The sequence below is a fragment of the Rhincodon typus genome, chromosome 33 (assembly GCF_021869965.1).
Source record: "Rhincodon typus isolate 14 chromosome 33, sRhiTyp1.1, whole genome shotgun sequence".
Lineage (NCBI taxonomy): Eukaryota > Metazoa > Chordata > Chondrichthyes > Orectolobiformes > Rhincodontidae > Rhincodon > Rhincodon typus.
Genome location: NC_063364.1, coordinates 5623625 through 5644764, shown reverse-complemented (window position 1 = coordinate 5644764; position 21140 = coordinate 5623625).

Here is a 21140-nt window from a genome sequence, read left to right as displayed (position 1 = left end):
GTCAGGATATGTTTAAGAACCTACTGGTGTATCTAACAATGTGAGTTGAATCCTCATCAGTCTAAAAGGTTATTTGAAGCATAACAGCATTTTGAGATCAATTTGAACAGTATTTACAATGAATTCTTTTAAAGCCTAGGGGGAGTCTTTGGTTGAAAAGCTTCTGATGTCCTATTCAAGAGTAAGTTGCTGGCAGATCAAATAATTCACTTTATAGGCACAGGGGGCACTGATTGAAGTTGTTCAACTTATTTATAGTTGAATGCCCATTTTACTAAAATATACATTAATTTTAAAATTAAGTTTTCGCTCTGATTACTTTTCCCAAATTTGTGAGGCTAAACAATGGCTATTACAATTATCTTGATCCAGGTCTTATCTCATATCCACACAAAACACCCTCAAGAAATCTGAGCACGTAATGCAGGCTGAACTATAGCGTAATACTGGATTAACGCGAATCCTGGAAGCAAAAATAAAAAGGGATTGATAGCGCATTGCTAAGGATGAAAATCAGGACATTCAGCAAGACAACCATCTGAGAATGCATGATAATATTGGATGAAGGTGCCATCTTTCAGATGAAATGTTACAACTATTCTGTCAGGTAGGTGTAAAAGTTGCATGACAATCTTTCATAGAGAAACACAAGAGTTCTCCTCAGTGTCCTGGCCAGAATTTACTGGTATCCTTTGATCAACATCAGGAAAACAAGTAATCTAGCAATTCATTCTGTCCAGGATAATTATTCCTTGCAAATGGCTGGATATAAAAATAGTTTGTATCTCTTTGTAGCAAGGCCTGGACAACATTCAAGCTTGGATTGATAAGCACCAAGTATTATTCCTGCCATACAAGAATCAGGCAATGACCATCCCCAGTAAGAGCAAATCTAATCATTTCCCCTTAACATGAAACATCATTACCATCACTGAGCACTCAACCGTTAGCATTCTGGGTGGGGTGGGGTACCATTGGCAGGAAACTGAACTGCACCAGCCATATAGTAACTGTGATAGTATAGTATTGCTATACACTATATAGCAATTCTGTGGCAAATAACCTACCTGATCTCAGAATCCAGTCACCATCTGCAAGGCCCAAATCTGGAGTATGATGTGATATTGTCCACATGCCTGGATCAATATAGTTCCAAAACGTTCATGAATTTCAGTATCTTTCAGTATAAAACTGCCCATTTGATTTGTATCCCAACCATCACCTTAACCATTCACTCCTTCTATCATTGATGCATGATAGCAGCAGTGTGTACCATTTACACATTGCAGTACAGTAACATGCTGTCTTTCTTTGAAAGTGCTATCCAAACCCTTGACCCCTATCATCTTGAGAAGAGCAAAGTGCAGGGGAGCATGAGCAAGTCCCCCTCCAAGCCACATATCATTGTGACCTAGGACTATGGGGCTGTTCCTTCACTGTTGCTGGATTACAATCGTGAACTTCCCTCCTAAAAGCACTGTGGGAGTTGCTTTGAAAGATAAACTATAGTGGTACCACACTCATTACCACATTTTGCAAGGACAACTGGGGCTGGGCAACAAATGTTGGCCTTGCCAGTGATGCCAACATTACGTGAAAGAACAATTTGAAGTGAGATGTCAGTGTTGGTAGTGGGATCACGGGCTGTTTATCAGCCCTATTTAAGTTTTAAAGGTTCTCCCCCCATCAGGACCTCAGTTATCGGCAAGTAAAGGTGACGATGAATTGTTGAGTTGAGCAGCTGTCCTGTGTTTTCATCTGTTTTGCCATTTCTCTGTCAGTGACAGTGATCGGAAAAAGCAGCAGATCGGCGAAAACAACAAAAGGAGCGTGCTGCCACGCTAATGCCCCACCCACCCCTTCCCATGACCACCTTCTGCCTCAAATGTAACAGAGCCACCTACAGACTCACCCTGAGCATAGTAGAGAATTAACGTTGTCTGCAAGGGGTGTCAGTGAATGAATAAAATGAATGACTGAAAACTCTTGACCCAATTTTCAATGATGGGCCATTTCAATTTTGGTCATGAATGCATATCTGATTCTCATGTGATGTTGCTAATAGAGCAGATCATCATGGAAGCTTTGAGTTTATTTTTGTCTGTGGTCTTCTTACCCAAACACGGTTGGTCAGTATCACATTGCTATGTCTTGTAGAATCTTTCTGTGAAGAATAACTGCTGTTTTTCTTACATCATGACAATAACTCAGCTTTAAAAGCACTTCATTGGCTGTAAAGCACTTTGGAATGGTTTGAAGTTATGAAAACATGATTGTATGAAGCCAAGCTCTGTTCTTTTTATCCATTCTGCTTCCCAACTGAGAACAGCTAATTGGGAATTATAGTGAATCAGATCTGTGACCTATTCTGTGTGTTATTACTGAACTGACTGTTGCTTTTTCTCACTGTGCTATCAGGACAGAGAACTAATTCATTGCTAATTTTATTGTAGCCCTGAAACAAACAATTAACAATGAATCAAGGAAAATTCACGTCCATCTATTTTCTTTTAGGACCAAGATGTTAATACTGAAGTTAGATATTTTGAATCATAGTGTCAAGCTTGGTTGACTGGTAGCAGTTATGCCTTTGAGTCAGGAGTTCTGGCATCAAAGTTCATTGTGGACTGGAGCACGTGCCTAAGGCCACCTCCACCACATGAGGATGAGGGATTCTTGCTTGTGCTTTTGGGGTTCAATGTTATTTACTGCTGGGGTCGATTCAAGGCCTGCTCTTTTCCCTGCCTCTGGTGGAGTTCGTAATGCTATGGGGCAGAGAACTCAAGAAAAAGAGAACAGCAATCTTTCTATTGAGGCCGTTATTGGATGCTGTTTCTGCCTGTTTTGATCAACATAGTATGCACTATTTGATTTGCCTGGCTAATACTTATTCCTCAACAAATATCACCAAACCAGCACAGCCAATCATGTTCGATTTGCGAGAACCTGTTGGTTGCAGATTGGCTGATGCCTTGCTTACATTAAAACAATGTGATAAGGTGCTCTGTAAATGCAAACACTTTCTGTATTTAATTCCTTACCTCTGTGTGTGACAGCTTTTGTACCCATGGTGCTCATCAGTGGAAAGACTAAGGATTGCATCACTGAGGTGCCAACCATCCTCACATGTGGGGCCAAAATTATAAAGGGGGCATCATGGCAGCTCAACAGCTAATATCAATGTCACTCTTTGAAAGCTGAGGAAGAGCAACCTACTCACACATCATTCTCCCGACACCCTGCGGGCAAACAGAGCTGGAAAACTGCCGTGAGATGGTATGGACCGGAAGTAGTGTGCTTGACCTGGACCAGCCCATAGTCAGTGAAGAGGCAATGCTGGACATTGCCCAGGCAAGTGGCAATGCCGAGGTTGGAAGCTGAGAACAGCGTGGCCATTTGATTGTCCTTTCCTCAAGCAAAGACCACAGAGAAGCTTCCTGCACCAATGTGTACCCTGCCTCTCCGACCACTGTCATCTATCAGGTTGAGTGAAGCTAATGCAGCAATGGGTTGTCCAAGCTCTCATCAACACCTTTTTGTGCCTTCGACAGGATCTGCAACATAGAGAGAGCCAAGTGGATCGACACAGAGTTCACCAGTCTCCGTGTTGGAGAATTAGAGACACTTTGTCAGCTGTGCTTCAGTTGGTGTGGCACTATCAACTCTGAGACAAAACATTTTGTGTTTAAATCCCACTTTCGGGACATCGGTGTAAAATAAATCTAGGCTGACACTCCCATGTGGGAATGTTGTGTTGTTGGAGGTGCTGATATGTTAAATTGAGTCCCTATATGCTAACTCCAGTGAATATGAAAGATGCTACATAAATAAAAGCCTTTCTCTATTTTTACTCTGCAATTAAATATAGGGAAGGCGGGATTGGATATCAACATTGTCCTTCAGTTTCATTAAGGAGCACTTACACTAGCTGTAGATTGTATATTACATCATTCATTCATGGTTATTAGAGACAAGCAATATTGAATAGCAAATCATGTATGTCCAAACTCTGTTTTTCATTGTTATCCATCGTTAGTGAGCAGCATACTTCAGAAATAGATTTGTCTACTTGATTGCCACTAACAATTTCTCATGGCAGTGCCTGAATAAACTCTTGTATGTATTGTTCATATGGATAATTTCATAGTAATGTACCAGTTTCCTATATTAGCTCTTCCTTCCAGAGATTATGCCCTAATAGGGCCATTTGCAGATATACTCATGGTGTACATTTTTGATGGCTGGGCAAGTGTAAATGATAACTAGCCTTCTTTAGTTTCCTCCTTTCTGCTGTTACCTGTTTGGATGATGTGCTCAGCAAGTACAAGTGAAGCATAGGGGATCACAACAATACCAGCATGGAACATTCAGGATTTTAGTTGACCCGTTGCCTGTGGGACCAAAATTGTGGTGTAGATTTTTACATGAAATAAGAGTTGTTAAAATTTCTGTCTAAAATACACCTTTCCTCAAACAAATATAGAAACTGCTGAGTATCTCAGCAGATCTAGTGGCAAATTCTTTGAAGAGGTGACCAAACACATGGATGAAGGTAGAGCAGTGGATATGGTATACATAGATTTAAGTAAGGTGTTTAATAAGATTCCCCATGGTAGGCTCATGCAGAAAGTAAGGAGGCATGGGATAGGGGGAAATGTGGCAGATTGGATTCGGAATTGGCTGACCCTTAGAAGACAAAGGGTGGTAGTGGACAGAAAATATTCAACATGGTGCTCAGTTACGAGTGGTGTACCACAAGGATCTGTTCTGCGTCCCCTTCTATTTGTGATTTTTGTAAATGATTTGGATGTAGGAGCGGAAGGATGGATTAGTAAGTTCATGGACGATACGAAGGTGGGTCGAGTTGTGGATAGTGTGGAGGGCTGTTCTGGGTTACAAAGGGACATTGATAGGATGCAGAGCTGGGCTGAGAAGTGGCAGATGGAGTTTAACCCTGAAAAGTGTGAGGTGATTCATTTTGGAAGGACAAATTTGAAAGCAGAATACAGGGATAACGGAAAGATTCTTGGCAGTGTGGAGGAGTAGAGGGATCTCGGGGTTCATGTCCACAGTTCCCTGAAAGCTGCCACCCAGGTGGATAGAGTTGTTAAGAAGGCGTATAGTGTGTTAGCTTTCATTAATAGAGGGATTGCGTTCAAGAGCCAGGAAGTTATGCTCCAGCTATACAAAACCCTGGTTCGCCACATCTAGAGTATTGTGTCCAGTTCTGGTCGCCTCATCACAGGAAAGATGTGGAAGCATTGGAAAAGGTGCAGAGGAGATTTACCAGGATGTTGCCTAGAATGGAGGGAAGGTCTTACAAGGAAAGGTTGAGAGAGCTTGGGCTTTTCTCTTTAGAACAACAAAGGATGAGAGGTGACTTGATAGAGGTGTACAAAATGATCAGAGTATAGATAGAGTGGATAGCCAGAGACTTTTTCCTAGGGTGGAGGTAGCTATTATGAGGGGGCATAGTTTTAAAGTGAGTGGAGGTAGATATAGGGGAGATGTCAGAGGTAGGTTCTTTACTCAGAGAGTGGTCGGGCCGTGGAATGCATTGCCAGAGATGGTAGTGGAGCTGGCCTCATTAGGGGCATTTAAGCGGCTATTAGATAGGCATATGGATGATAGTATAAGGTAGGGGTGGAGGTTAGATAGACCTTAGGTTTAGAGTAAAAATTCAGCACAACATCGTGGGCCGAAGGGCCTGTACTGTGCTGTACAGTTCTATGTTCTATGTTCGATGTTTGATATTTTATGTTCTATCTGGCTGCATCTGTGAAGCTAAAGCAGAGTTGGCATTTTGAGGCCTGACTGAGACTGCTGCGTGCTGCCTCTGTACTTGCACTTCCTTTGGAGTTCATCTTTCCTTATCATATTTAAGATGGCGGCAGAGTAGCAGCACAGTATGCAGGCTCCTTAATCCAGGAGCCCTGAGCTCAACTATTCCATCCGTGTTTACTTTTTCTTCTTTCTGAGCTTTTTTTTTAACGTTTCCAGTTATTATAGTTACTATCAAGATTCATTTCACCTTCTTTTAATGGCTTTGGCTTCTCCCAGCCTAGTGATGAGGTGGCTTCCAGCAGCCTGGTGTGGCAGTCTTGTCCCAGCGTGGCGGTCTCCTGATGTGGCGGGATTGTATTGTAGTCTGATTAAAGTAACCATTTTGTGTCGGTTTTGTGAAGTATTGTTAAGGGAAAGATGGAGAGGCCATGTCATTCATGCACAGACAAGTGGCCAAATGAGCAAATTTCATGGCCAGAGAGGTTTGAGGCATCTCCTGTGCAAGTAGCTGGCTAACAGCAGGGACTTAGAACGGAAGCTATAGCTGGCACAAAGTCTAGTCCCCGTGTGGAGGTCTTCTTCAGCGGAGGCTTCTGGTCCAGTATTCCAGCAGCCTGGCATGGTGCTCTCGTCCTGGTGTGGCATTCCTATCCCTGGTCTTGGCCTGGCTGCATCTTCTGGGCATTCCATCGTTCCTCAATCGGCTTTCCCCGAACCCATGAGCTGTTAACTGAACTGAGATGAACTTTGTCTTAATTCCAGTTTTTAAAAATTATGATGTATGACTTCTGTCATTAATATAGGTGCCGTGGTGGGGTGACTTATAAAACTTTGCGCTGTATTTTTCATGTAAAAGTACACTAGACAATAAATTTCTATTCTATTCTATTGCTTTCCTCTGTTGTTCTGTCTCATCAGCGCTAGGCCACATAAATGCAACACAATGCTGCATGCATGTTTGATCTAGTTGTTGTTCATGGTCTCGTAGAATATCTGCCTGCTGTGCTACTTGAACATTAGCTTGCCTTTCACCAAGTCCAGATGACCTTGTGCCAGCTATAGCTTCCGTTCTAAGTCCCTGCTGTTGGCTAGCTGTTTGCACAGGAGATGCCTCAAACCCCTCTGGCCATGAAATTTGCTCATTTGGCCTCTTGTCTGTGCATGAATGGCATGGCCTCTCCATCTTTCCCTTAACACAAAACCAATGCAAAATGTTTACTTTAGTCAGACTACAATTGTTGTGCGCTTCTGGCCAAATAGAAACTTTCCATGTACTGTTTCTAAATCAGCTGCCAAAGATTACTTACTGAGCTTGGCCACAGTGAAGTGCAGGTCAGTTAAAAAATGCCACACGATCCACACATGTAACAGGAATCTCAGGTTGCTCTTCCGCTGCTGCAGTGCCATACAGTCCCAGATTTTTGTTACAGACATTGCTCCAAATTCTTCATCTTTCTCCATGGCCGTATATAAGGAGATTTCAAATACGCTCCATTTTCATCAAATATTCAAAGTCCACACATATGGACCAGATACTTAATTACACCAGCAACCACCCCAACATCCATAACCAGAGCTGCATCAGGGCATTATTCAAATGAGCCACAACACACTGCAGCGACCCGGAATTGCGCAAAGCAGAACAGGAGCACTTACACGGAGTTTTTAAAAGTAATGGATACCCAAAAAGAACAATCCACTGTTACCTCGGCGACAGACCACAACAAGAAGACACAACATGGCCAGACACACTGGTCACCCTACCGTACATCAGAGACACAACGCTACTCAGACCCTTAGGTAGCCCACAAACCAACAACCACCCTGTGACAGCTACTGATGAATGTAAAGGACCCCTTACCAAACCAATAAAACTAATGTAATAGACAAAATACCATGCAAGGACTGTGAGAAACATTACATCAGCCAAACTGGAAGAAAACTGACAATAAGGATACACGAACACCAACCAGTCACCAAGAGACACGACCAATTCTCACTGGTCTCAATACCCATGGACAAAGAAGGACACAAATTCGACTGGGACAACACATCCATAATAGCACGAGCTAAACAGAGACATACCAGGGAATTCCTGGAGGCCTGGCATTCCAACCAGAACTCCATCAACAAACACATTGAACTGGACCCGATAAAGAAACCACTGAAAAACAGAACTGAAAGTAATACCAACCAGCCCAGCAAACCGAGACATATAAATAACAAATGGGACAGAACGTCAATGCTTCACTGGAGGCACACTGACGATGTTACCTAGCAGAGTGACGAAATGTCTGCAACCAAACACACGGGCTCGGGAAGCAAGTCTACAACCTTATCCACAACCCGAGCTACAAATCTTCTCAAACACTTTAAAGAGCCCTGAATTGGGAGAAACAAATGATTCACTCCTTTCCCATCTTCTTGCACTTCAATAATCTTAAAATTGTTCTATTTTTGCTCTCCTAAACTATTCCTGCACTTGGCACTTCTCCAGGTGCAGTACAGTAATAGCTAACGTAGCGCTAAAAATTGGTGCAAAGAAAATTCTTTTTAGTTGGGGGAATTAGCATAACTAAACTTTCATTGGTCTAATCAATGTAGGAACTCATGGCGATCAGTTTGATGTATCCCATCCCCCTTTGGACTTCTCAGTGAAGCCCCTGTACCTGATTAATTTTTGCTGTCCATTTATTTGAGGATTACAGGAGTCATAGAGTCATAGGAGCTGAGTTCTAATGAGCAGGGTCAACTCTTGAGGTCATAGAGATCATTTTAGTGTATCACACACTTCACATCTGTAAGGTTTCACAAAAAAATGTGCCTTATGCATGCAAACACAAAGCTCATCCATTTATAGAATCCCTACAGTGTGGAAGCAGGCTATTCAGCCCATTGAATCCACACCAAGCACCTGAAGAGCATCCCATGGCTAATCCATCTAGCCTGCACAACCCCAGATACTATGAACAATTCAGCATTGCAAATCCACCTAACCTGCACATCTTTAGACTGTGGGATGAAAACAGAGCACCTGGAGGAAACCCACACAGACACAGGGAGAACATAAATGACCTGGATGAGGGCGTAGAAGGATGGGTTAGTAAATGTGCGGATGACACCAAAGTCGGTGGAGTTGTGGATAGTGCGGAAGGATGTTGCATGTTACAGAGGGACATAGATAAGCTGCAGAGCTGGGCTGAGAGGTGGCAAATGGAGTTTAATGCGGAAAAGTGTGAGGTGATTCACTTTGGAAGGAGTAACAGGAATACAGAGTACTGGACTAATGGTAAGATTCTTGGTAGTGTGGATGAGCAGAGAGATCTCGGTATCCACGTGCATAGATCACTGAAAGTTGCCACCCAGGTTGATAATGTTGTTAAGAAGGCGTACGGTGTGTTAGGTTTTATTGGTAGAGGGATTGAGTTTCGGAGCCATGAGGTCATGTTGCAGCTGTACAAAATTCTGGTGCGGCCGCACTTGGAGTATTGCGTACAGTTCTGGTCACCGCATTATAGGAAGGATGTGGAAGCATTGGAAAGGGTGCAGAGGAGATTTACCAGGATGTTGCTTGGTATGGAGGGAAGATCTTATGAGGAAAGGCTGAGGGACTTGAGGCTGTTTTCGTTAGAGAGAAGAAGGTTAAGAGGTGACTTAATAGAGACATACAAGATGATCAGAGGATTAGATAGGGTGGACAGTGGGAGCCTTTTTCCTCGGATGGTGATGGCTAGCACGAGGGGACATAGCTTTAAATTGAGGGGTGATAGATATAGGACAGATGTCAGAGGTAGGTTCTTTACTCAGAGAGTAGTAAGGGCATGGAATGCCCTGCCTGCAAAAGTAGTAGACTCGCCAACTTTAAGGGCATTTAAATTGTCATTGGATAAACATATGGATGATAATGGAATAGTTTAGGTTGGATGGGCTTCAGATTGGTTTCACAGGTCGGCACAACATCGAGGGCTGAAGGGCCTGTACTGCGCTGTAATGTTCTATACAAATATCACACAGACCTGAGGGTGGAATTGAACCCAGATCCCTGATGTTTTGAGGTAGCAGTGCCAACAACTGAGCCACCAGGCTACTTCATAGAGTACAAGTGGGCACAGAATTGGGCAATCTATAAACATGCAGGGATTAATTTTAATGTAATTTATTAGTTTTTACTTAACTATCTAACCTAACAGCAGACCAGAGTTGAAGGGTAAATAGCTTATTTCTATTTCTAATTTAGCATGTGGGATTCCTTATTAGTGATATGCTGCCCAATGTTACATTGTGATTTTAATAGGAAGGATATCCAGCTGGAATATAAACCCAATGTGAGCAGATACTGGCAGAGTGGTGATATCAGTGGTGATCAGCAACCCAGAGTTCCTCAGGCTAACGTTCGGGGAGCCTGGGCTCAAATCCTACCACAGCAGATGCTGAAATTTGAATTAAATTAAAAAATTTTGGACTTGAAAGTTTGTCTAACGGAAATCATTGTCACAAGAACCCATTATTATTCACATGGCCTACATATGACTCTAGACTACCCTCCTATTGTGATTAACTCTGAAATGGTCTAGCAAGTCACTCAGTTCCAGAGTATTCCATGGATAATGAGTGCTGTCCTTGACAATGATCCCTACATCTCCAAAGTGAAAAAAAAGCCCAACGTAGTGGTTCAGTGGTTAGCACTGCTGCCTCACGGTGCCAGGGACCTGGGTTCAATTCCACCCCTGGGTAACTGTCTGCGTGGAGTTTGTACATTCTCCCCGTGTCTGCGTGGGTTTCCTCTGAGTGCTCTGGTTTCCTCCTGCAGTCCAAAGATGTGCCAGCTAGCTGGATTAGCCATGAGAAATGCAGGGATAAGTTGGTCTGTGTGGGATGCTCTTTCGAGTGCTGGTGTGGACTTGATGGGCCAAATGACCTGTTTCCACACTATAGGGATTCTATGTTGCACCCAATCCTGCCAGCTTTCTGGTCTACCAGGAAATTGCATGCATGAAGGATGATTGAAATCTATCTTGTAGTAGTTGCATTTAGTTGTTCAGCAGTTGATTGTCTGTATCTACTGTGATGTGTCCTATTGTCTGTTGGTATGCCTATAGCTAAGGAACGAGAAACTAAAAATCAGCTAGTGAATCGATATTTAAATACATACTTTTGTGGACAGGTGCATTCACATATAGAATCTGGTGTGTGTCATCTCTGCATTTTTCTGATGTACAAAACATAATTTAGTGCTTGTCTTTACTACATGTTCTTTTACATGCATGAGTTTAGCTGTGTTTTTTGTCAATATGTATCCAGTTTTAAAATATGCACTCCCACTTTTGCTAACAGGTTTCTAAGAAAAACAATTGGTGAATGCCAAAGAAAGAAGTTGCCATTGTTCTGCTGAACCATAGGGCTGCTCTGTCATTGTTGATGCTTTAACTTACGGGTCACTACACGTCAGGCAAGGGGAGAGGTTGAGAAGGAGAATGCTTTATATCCTTGGCTGTTTTGGGAAGTGAACCCATGATATTGCCGTCACTGCATTGCAAACCCGCCGTCAAATATAGTCATCCTGAAAAGCATGTGGATTGACTTCCAGATGAAGGAATGGAGACAAAGCACTTAGAATCATTTAAAAACCAATTGGATGATACAATGTGGGTGTATAAAGTTCTTTCTGGATGAATAAAAGGTCTTTCTTATCTCTAATTATCTGGTAATCTTGTGGATTTCTGTGGATTGCTGATCCTGGTGTACATTCTAGGTTTGGCCTCTGGGAATGACAGCAAAAAGAAAGAAACTGTATTTATAGCTGCCTTTTGCAAACTCAGGGTGACCTAAAGGATGGCATAGCGGTTCAGTGGTTAGTACTACTGCCTCACAGCTCCAGGGACCCAGGTTTGATTCCACCCTCAGGCAACTGTCTGTGTGGAGTTTGTAGATTCTCCTCGTGTCTGCGTGGGTTTGCTCTGGTTTCCTCCCACAGTCCAAAGGTGTGCTGGTTAGGTGGGTAAGCCACAGGAAATGTAGGGTTACAAGGATAGGGTGGGAGGTGTGGGTCTGGATGGGATGCTCTTCAAAGGGATGGTGTGGACTTGATGGGTTGAATGGTCTGCTTCTATATGGTATGATTCTATAAAGTGTTTTCCTGTCAATACAACAATTTGAATTGCAGAAAGTGTTACAGTGTAGGAAGTATGGTTGCTCATTTGCTCGCAGCAAGTTCCCACAACAGTAATTGTGAAAATCATGAGCTAACCTGCTTCTGAGTGATGTTGGTTGAAGGCGAAATGATGATGAGCGCAACATGAAGATCTCTCTGCTCCTGTTCATAATAGTGCAATAGGATCGATAGGGAGGTGTTGGCATAGAATGGCATTTCATTAGTAATCCAGACGTCTAGGCTCAGATGCCACAGGTTCAAATCCCGGGTGACAGTTAAATTCAGTCAGTAAATGTGGAACAGAAAGAAGTCTTGGTGATTCTGTCAATGAAATCGCCATTGATGATTGTAATTAAAAAAAACCCATCTGGTTCATTAATGACTATTAGGGAAGAAAATCTATTGTCCTTACCTGAATCTGACCGACATGTGACACCAGATCCACAGCAGTGTCTTTGACTCTTAGCCACTTTCTGAAATGTTCTGGTGAGCCACTCAGTTCCAGGGCAATTAGGGATGGGCAACACATGCTGCCCTTACCACTGATGCCCACATGCCATGAAAGTTTAAAGGAAAAAAGTTGTCAACTTGATCCTTTCAGGGCATAATGGAGTCATGCCTGTTTTGAGCTATTTCTGGCAGGCAACTATGCCATTATAAGTGTGGCTCAGGGGTCTGGTACAATTAGAAAAGGTTGAATGTTTATCTGAAAACTCAATATTCAGAAGGGCCAGAACCAGAGGCTTCCTGTGCTTTTTTAAAAAATATTGTCATTCATGGGATAAGGGCATTGCTGCCTAGGCCAGCATTTATTGCCCATTCCTATTTGCTCAGACGGCAGTTAAGAGTCACATAGGCCAGTCTACAGGCCAGACCAGGTATAGATGGCAGTTTCCTTCCTTAAGGGACATTAGTGAACCAGATTGGTTTTCCCAACCATCAACAATGGATTCATAGTCATCATTAGACTCTTCATTTCAGATTTTTATTGAATTCACTTACCACCATCTGCCATGGCAGGATTCGCACCCCGGACCCAGAACATTACCTTGATCTCTGAGTCCGGAGATAATGCTGCTAAGCTGTTGCCTTCCTCACTGGGGAAGTTGGGGCTATCTGTCTTCTTGCAAGGATAGATGCGTCTGTTTTGTTCTTTGTTTTGACCTGAGGGACCTAAGGTAAAACACAGAAATGTATCCTCAGATAGGTTTTACTTCAAAAGAACTGGAGGCCTCCTCTCAATTATTATACCAGCTGCATGGACTAACTGTTGTTGTTGAGGGGAGATCATTCCTTGATTGTTCCCCCAATTAGAACCACTCCTTACATGGAGACTTACTCAGGCCTAATAAAGGCTCCAACCCATTTCAAGGCATCAGTGAACCTCACTGCCACGGTTTCAATGTATCAAAGAACATTATCAATATATAACCAGTGATTTTTCACACATTAACATCAATGATGGGAAAGAGGACCACAGAATCGTGATTCATACTGATTATTTTGCATATGTTTCACAAAACAGAGGGATGGAGCTATGGAGTGGAAATATGAAATATTAGATGGGATGAACATAGTGAGGTTGGAAGGATTAAGGCATTTAGCATCGGTGGCAATGGATAAATTACTAGGCCTTGAATGAAATGTATCCCACGCTCTTAAGAGAAGCATGGGAATTGGAGGATCTGTCAATCATTTTCCAATCATCTTTAGCTCCAGGCATGATGCCAGCAGATAAGAATGCTTACAAATGGAGGAAAGGATAGACATCTGATTACAGACCAATCGACTGAACCTTAATCATGGGCAATTTTTAAACATTTTTCATGGTACGTCAGCTTTGCTGTTAAATTAGCATTGAACAGAATGGAACAAAAACAGAAGTTGCTGGAAAAGCTAAGCAGGTCTGGCAGCATCTGTGAAAAAAAAAATCAGAGTTAATGTTTCGGGTCCGGTGACCCTTCCTCAGAGCTGATGGTAGCTGGGAATACCTTGGTTTATATGCAGAAAATAGAGAGGGGGTTGGGGTAGGGAGTAAACGATAGGATAGACCCCGAACAGAGAGAAGAGCAGTTGGATAGACAAAGGATTATCAACTATCATTATCAACTCCTTTGTCTATCCAACTGCTCTTCTCTCTCATCGGGCTCTATCCTATCATTTACTCCCTACCCCAACCCCCTCCCTATTTTCTGCATATAAACTGACATTTTCCCAGCCACCATCAGTTCTGAGGAAGGATCACTGGACCCAGAGTGTTAACTCTGGTTTTTTCTTCACAGATGCTGCCAGACCTGCTGAGCTTTTCCAGCAACTTCTGTTATTGTTCCTGATTTACAGCATCTGCAGTTCTTACAGTTTTTATTGAACTGAATGGCTTGCCAAGCCATTTCAGAAGGCAGTTAGGAGTTAACAACATTAGAGTGGGCCTGAATTCACATATTGGCCTGAACAAGTAAAGAAAGCAGATTTCCTTCCCGAAAGGACATTAATGAACAAGATGACTTTTTAGAACAATTGATAATAGTTTCTGCTAATTCCAGATTTGTCAATTGAATTTCAGTTCTACCTGCCCTGGTGAAATTTGAACCAGTGTTTGACAACATTGTCCTAGTCCTCTGGATTACGAATTCAGTGACATTGTTACTATTCCACTGACTGTCCTATAGATTATTATCGGAAAAAGGTTCTGTGAGGCATATTCATCGTTATGTAGAAGAGTATAAATTAACTGAAGATAGCATGGGTTTGCAAAGGAAAGATCACATTTTACTAAAGAGTCATTATTTTTCAGGAAGTAACAAGATAGGTCAGTGAAGATAATGTGATTGATATTGTTTAAAGTTGGAAATAGTATTAGAAGCAAAAAAGAATTGAAGAAAGAAAATTGACAAGTAAAAAGAATAGACCTGAGTACTGGGAACAGATTAGGAGTCAGCAAAGGAGGACCAAGGGATTGATTAAGAAGGGGAAAATAGAGAATGAGAATAAGCTTGTGGGGAACTTAAGAACTGACTGTAAAAATATCTATAGGTATTTAAAGAGAAAAGTGTTGGTGAAAACTAAGTTAGATCTCTTTCATTCAGAAACAAGGGAATTTATAAAGGAGAACAAAGAAATGGCTGACAAATTCACACTTCACTTCTGTCTTCAGAGAGTGGCGAGCCTATGGAATTCATTACCACAGAAAGTGGTTTAAGCCAAAACATTGTTTTCAAGAAGGACATAGATAGGGGTCTTCTGGTTAAAGGGATCATGGGATATGGGGGAAGGGCAGGATTTGGGCTGAACTTGATGATCATATTAAATGGTGAAGCAGGCTTTATGGGTCAGATGGCGTACTCCTGCTCCTAATTTCTATGTTTCTATGTTTGGGCAACAAAAGCAGCATTGCCAGGATTGTCCACATCTCAATAGCAAAATGGTTCAATGGAGAGTGCAAGAAGGCATGCCAGGAGTAGTACCAGACATACCTGAAAATGAGGTGCCAACCTGGTGAAGCTACAACACAGGGCTACTTATGTACTAAACTGCATAGGCAGGAAGTGATACAGCTAAGCGATCCCACAACCAGTGGATCAGATCTAAGCTCTGCAGACCTGCCATATCCTGTTATGAATAATGGTGGACAATTAAACAACTCACTGGAGGAGGAGGCTTCACAAATATCCCCATCCTCAATGATGGAAGAGCCCAACACATCAATGCAAAAGACAAGGCTGAAGCCTTTGCAACAATCTTCAGCCAGAAGTGGCGAGTGGATGATCCATCTCAGCCTCCTCCAGGGTCCCCAGCATTACAGATACCAGTCTTCAAACAACTCGATTCCCTCCATGCGATATCAAGAAATGGTTGAAGACACTAGACACTGAATAGGTTATGGGCCTTGACAACATTCCAGCAATATTATGAAGACGTGTGCTCTAGAACTCCCCTAGTCAAGCTGTTTCAGTACAGTTACAACACTGGCATCTACCTGACAATATGGAAAATTGCCCAGGCATGGCCTATACACAAAATATAGGACAAATCCAACCCAGCTAATTACCACCCCATCAGTCTACTCTTGATCATTAATAAAGTGAAGGAAGGTGTCATCATCAGTGCTAGCAAGCAGCTCCTGCTCAGCAATAACCTGCTCAGTGACACCCAGTCTGGGCTCCGTCAGGGCCACTCAGCTCCTGACCTCATTACAGCTCTGGTTCAAATGTGGACAAAACAGCTGAATTTCAGAGGTGAGGTGAGAGTGACAGCCCTTGACATCAAGGCTGCATTCAACTGAGTGTGGCATCAAGGAGCCCTAGCAAAACTGGAATCAATGGGTTTTGGGAGAAAAATCTCATCTGGTTGGAGTCATACCTGGCACATAGGAAGATGGTTATGGTTGTTGGACATCAGTCTCCAGGACATCTGTACAGGAGTTCCTCAGGATAGTGTCCTCAACCCAACTCTTCAGCTGCTTCATCAATGACCTTCCTTCCATCATAAGGTCAGACGTGGGGATGTTTGCTGATGATTGCACAATGTTCAGCATCATTTGCGATTCCTCAGATACTGACGCAGTCCATGTTCAAATGCAACAAGATCTGGATAGTATCCAGGCTTGGGTTGACAAGTGGCAAGTAACATTTACACCACACAAATGTCAGGAAATGACCATCACCAATAAGAGACCATCTAACCACCTCCCTTTGACATTCAATGATGCTACCATCACTGAGCTCTCCAGTATCAACATCCTGGGGGTTACCATTGACCAGAAACTCAACTGGGCTAAATATGTTGGCTTCAAGAGTTGATCAAGTCTAGAACTACTGCGGTGAGTAACTCATCTCCTGACTCCGCAAAGTTTGTCCGCCATCTGCAAGGCACAAGACAGGAGTGTGAAGCAATTCTCCCCACTTGCCTAGGTCAGTGCAGCTCCAACAACACTCAAGAAGCCTGACACCATCTAGGACAAAGGTACTTGATTGTCACCACATCCACAAGTATCTACTCCTTCCACCACCAATGCTCGGTAGTAGCAACATTTACTATCTACAAGATAGTAGATATTGCAGAAATTCACAAAGACAGCACCTTCCAAACCCATGAGAGCTTCCATCTAGAAGGTGAAGGGCAGCAGATACATGGGAACACTATCACCTACAAGTTCCTCTCCAAGCCACTCACCATCCTGACTTGGAAATATATTTGTGTTCCTTCACTGTTGCTAGGTCAATATCCTGGAACTCCACCCCCACCTCACAAGTCCATGGTGGGTCTACCTATAGCACTGAGACTACAGCAGTTCAAAAAGGCAGCTCACCACCACCTTCTTAAGGGCAACTAATGATCGGCAATAGTTGCTGACCAGCCAGCAACACCACGATTGAATTTAAAAAATGCTCACCTTATTCTACCCTGCCGTTTAAAGTTAGGCAGGTATACCTTTTTTATTCTTACTACAATTGTACAAACCTCAGTGACTCATTTTTCAAATAATTCCTTTCCAGGTAGCATAGCCACTCTTCACAATTTGATTCCCTCCTGATTGGAATCATCGTTTCAGACCTTCTTCACCACTTGAATGGTGCCTATTTTATTCAACAGCCAGATCTTGCAGTTGTCCTGAAAGTGTAGTGTGAGAATGGAATAAAGCCTGGTATAGTTCTACAGTGAAATGCCAACTTAGATTATGTGTTCATATCTCTGGAGATTTGAACCTATAACATTTTGATTTGGATGCAAGACTGTTGCCTTAAGCCAATATATTTACTTTTAAAGTGCAGTTGTGTTTTTATTTTACTGAGTATATTAAGAGTGATATTAAAATGAACTCAATAGAATCCACACTGGGGCCCAACAATAACACAGTCCTATTAAATTTAGCATTAAGAAATTAATTTCCTTCATGGGTTGTGTATTGACGCTACTGTGCCAGTCAATGATTTGGAGGTACTATGGCATTTATAGCAGAATCTCTTCAGTAGCAAACAGCAAACAGAGTCTATTTAAGCAAGACCTCTTCAAACTACAGCAAATGGAACTCAGGACTAAAACTGTGAACTCTCTCAAGAAAAGCTGCATTGCTTTTCCAGCAAAATCCAGTGATTAGTGGATGGTTAAATAATACGAATGATGTACGTAAAATCCCAATTCATTTACAGCAAGCAATCTCCAAGGATGAGCAATAGTGGAATTAACCAACTACCTTGATTATAAGTCATCCATTGGTCCCATCTTAGTCATTGAGCTATACAGTACGGAAACAGACGCTTTGGTCCAGCCAGTACATGCTGACCATAATCCCAAACTAAACTTGTCCCATCTGCCTGCACTTGGCTCATATTCCTCCAAACATTTCTTATTCACGTACTTATCAAAATATCTTTTAATTATTTGTAACTGTACCTGCATCCACCACTTCCTCTGGAAGCTCTTTCTACGCACAGGCCACTCTCTGTGTAAAAAAAATGCCCCTCATGTCTTTTTTAAATCTTTCTCCTCTCACCTTAAAAATATGCCCTCTGGTCTTGAAATTCCCCACCTCATCTATAGGGTATCTAAGGGTATCTTATCTATACCCGTAATGATTTTATAAACCTTTATAAGGTTACCCTTCAACCTGTTACGATCCAGTGAAAGAAGTTTCAGTCTATCCAGCCTCTCCCCACAACTCAAATCCTTCATTCCCAGCAACATCCTGGTAAATCTCTTCTGAAACCCCCCCCAACTTAATAATATTTTTCCTATAACAGAGAGACCAGAACCGGACATAGTCCTGCAGAAGAGCCTCACCAGCATTCTGTACAACCTCAACATGACGTTCCAACTCCTATACTCAAAGGTCTGAGCAATGAAGGCAAGCGTGTTAAATGCATTCTTAACCACCCTGTCTATCTGTGATGCAAATTTCAAAGATTTATCTACCTGAACCCCTAGTCTGTCTATTCTACAACAATATGAAGGCCCTACTTTTAATGGTATAAGTCCTGCCCTTGTTTGTTTTACCAAAATGCAATACCTCACATTTATCCAAATTAAACTCCATTTGCAACTCTTCAGCCCATTGAGCCAATTTAAACAGATGGAGCTATGGGAAGTTAAACTCACAAGGAAGGAGGATGTCACTGGGGGTGAATGTAAATTCTGAATAAATGCAGTCAAGGACAAAACTCTGAAGCACACCAGACATGTGTTAAAGTGTAACTTGAGACTAGAGGGTAAGATCAAGGCTATCACTGCAGGGCATTACTGAGGGAGTGCTGCACTGTTGAAGGCGTAATCTTTCAGTCTAAACATCAGTTGTTGCCTTGGGTACATATTACAGAGGGAGGAGCATGGCATTCTCCTGATAGCCTGGGCAACATTTATTCCTCACAAGACTTTCCAGAAGTCATTGGCTTGGAAATGAAATGGTGCCACATGTGTTGTTCAGATACTAAACAGGCACTTCAACAACAGTGACACTGGGTTAGAATGCATTCTCCTTACGCACTGATTGCGTGCCTGTCCTTAAACTGGTAAAGACAGGAAAAGACGCATGTTAGGCTCCTGTCGGAAACAGAGGCACACAGATATAGGGCCTAATGATTCCTTGAGGCTACCTCTGCAGGACTGGGCTTCCCTGGATACAGCTGCTATTGGGTCAACTGTGTTCAGGAAACATGATCTGTGTTTAACTAACCAGTTAGAGAGGCCACCACCAAATGAGTAAGTTTTTAAAATCTCCTTATCGAGATGCGGAGCCATAGGACTTAGGCACGTAACGTGGCCGTTCCCAGTTGCATTGCAGAGCATTGCCATCTCAGTAACCTAAGAATGGTCTGATGAGTGTCACTGTGTACTAAGGTTTGACCTGTCCGCAGCGTTGTTGAAGGATGGGACTGACCTTGTATCCGCAGAATGTTCCAAGTACTTGGACCGTTCTGTATCACCTGCCCTGCATGGAGAAATTTGCGAAGATATACATCTTTGATCCCAAGTCCTTCATGAAGTGGTCAACACGGAGTGTCCCCGAGAACTTGCTAATATAGGGGAGGCTGGATCGTGGCATGTGGCACTTTGAGCAGACTGTCAAAGTCATTGGGCAGAATACCTCATCACCAGAACTTTCCAATGCGCAGCAAGACATCACTTAGCTGGTGGTGAGAAGGGCACTACCTGTGAGATCCTTTATGTACACCCAGTCAGTTTGCTCCACCATATGCTGCCCTCGAAGCAGCTGCAGAGGGGTTGACGCTGTCATACCTCTCCTTCTGGAATGTGCCTTTGCAAAGGAAGGCTAGAGGGAGATGCAGTAGTTTGTGTCGAGGTTTGTGCTGAGCAGTTCTGTGAGGTAGGACTCTGTACTCTACAGTCTGTTCCCTGAGATACATGTTGAGACAAACATCAACTGCGCCTGAGGACCATCAACTCGGTGAAAGATGCTCTTTGGTCTGCCCGTAACTGTTGATCTTCCAGAGCAAGGAGTTGACCTCGACCGAGTGTTGCAGACTGGCACATTCCAAGGTCCAGGACTACGTGCTGAGGGACACACTAAAGCTTGGGGCAGCTGCTGCTAAGGAGCAATGGGGAAAGACCACAGTCTGAGGTCTTCCTGCTGAAGGTAAATGGGGGTCTGTTTAGTTATCAGACAAATGCATACAAATGCATGTAAATATAGTCTTGTGTATGTAAGGGATACTTTTGGTTTGTTTGGATAGTGTCAAACTCTGTTAGAATCATGGAAGAATCATAAAATCTCTACAGTGTGGGAACTGGCCCTTCGGCCCAACAAGCCCACACCAACACTCACAGCATCCCACCCAGACCCATCTCCATATAACCCACCTAATCTACACATCCCTGAACACTATGGACAAGTTAGTATGACCAATACACCTAGCCTTGTTTGTTTGTTTCCTTGATATGCTACTGTACAGAATCAAACTGCATTTTGTGGCTATGTGCATACATAAAGATATTTTTTAATGAATAAATTATATTTTTGAAATAAAAAGAAAGGTCCGATGACAGTCAGCACTTGTAGTGTTTCCCAGTCTCACTGAAATAAAGCCTGAGGCCTAATATCAGGTCAGCCTTGGGCCGACCTATTCTAGCTCAGGCTGATGTGAACCACCTTCTGTTCCATTTTGTGGCTCATTGCTGTTTACTGAGATGGAGCTGTATATGAATATTGGCTCTTGTGTTTCACTACAACAGTCTCTTCAATTCTAATGCA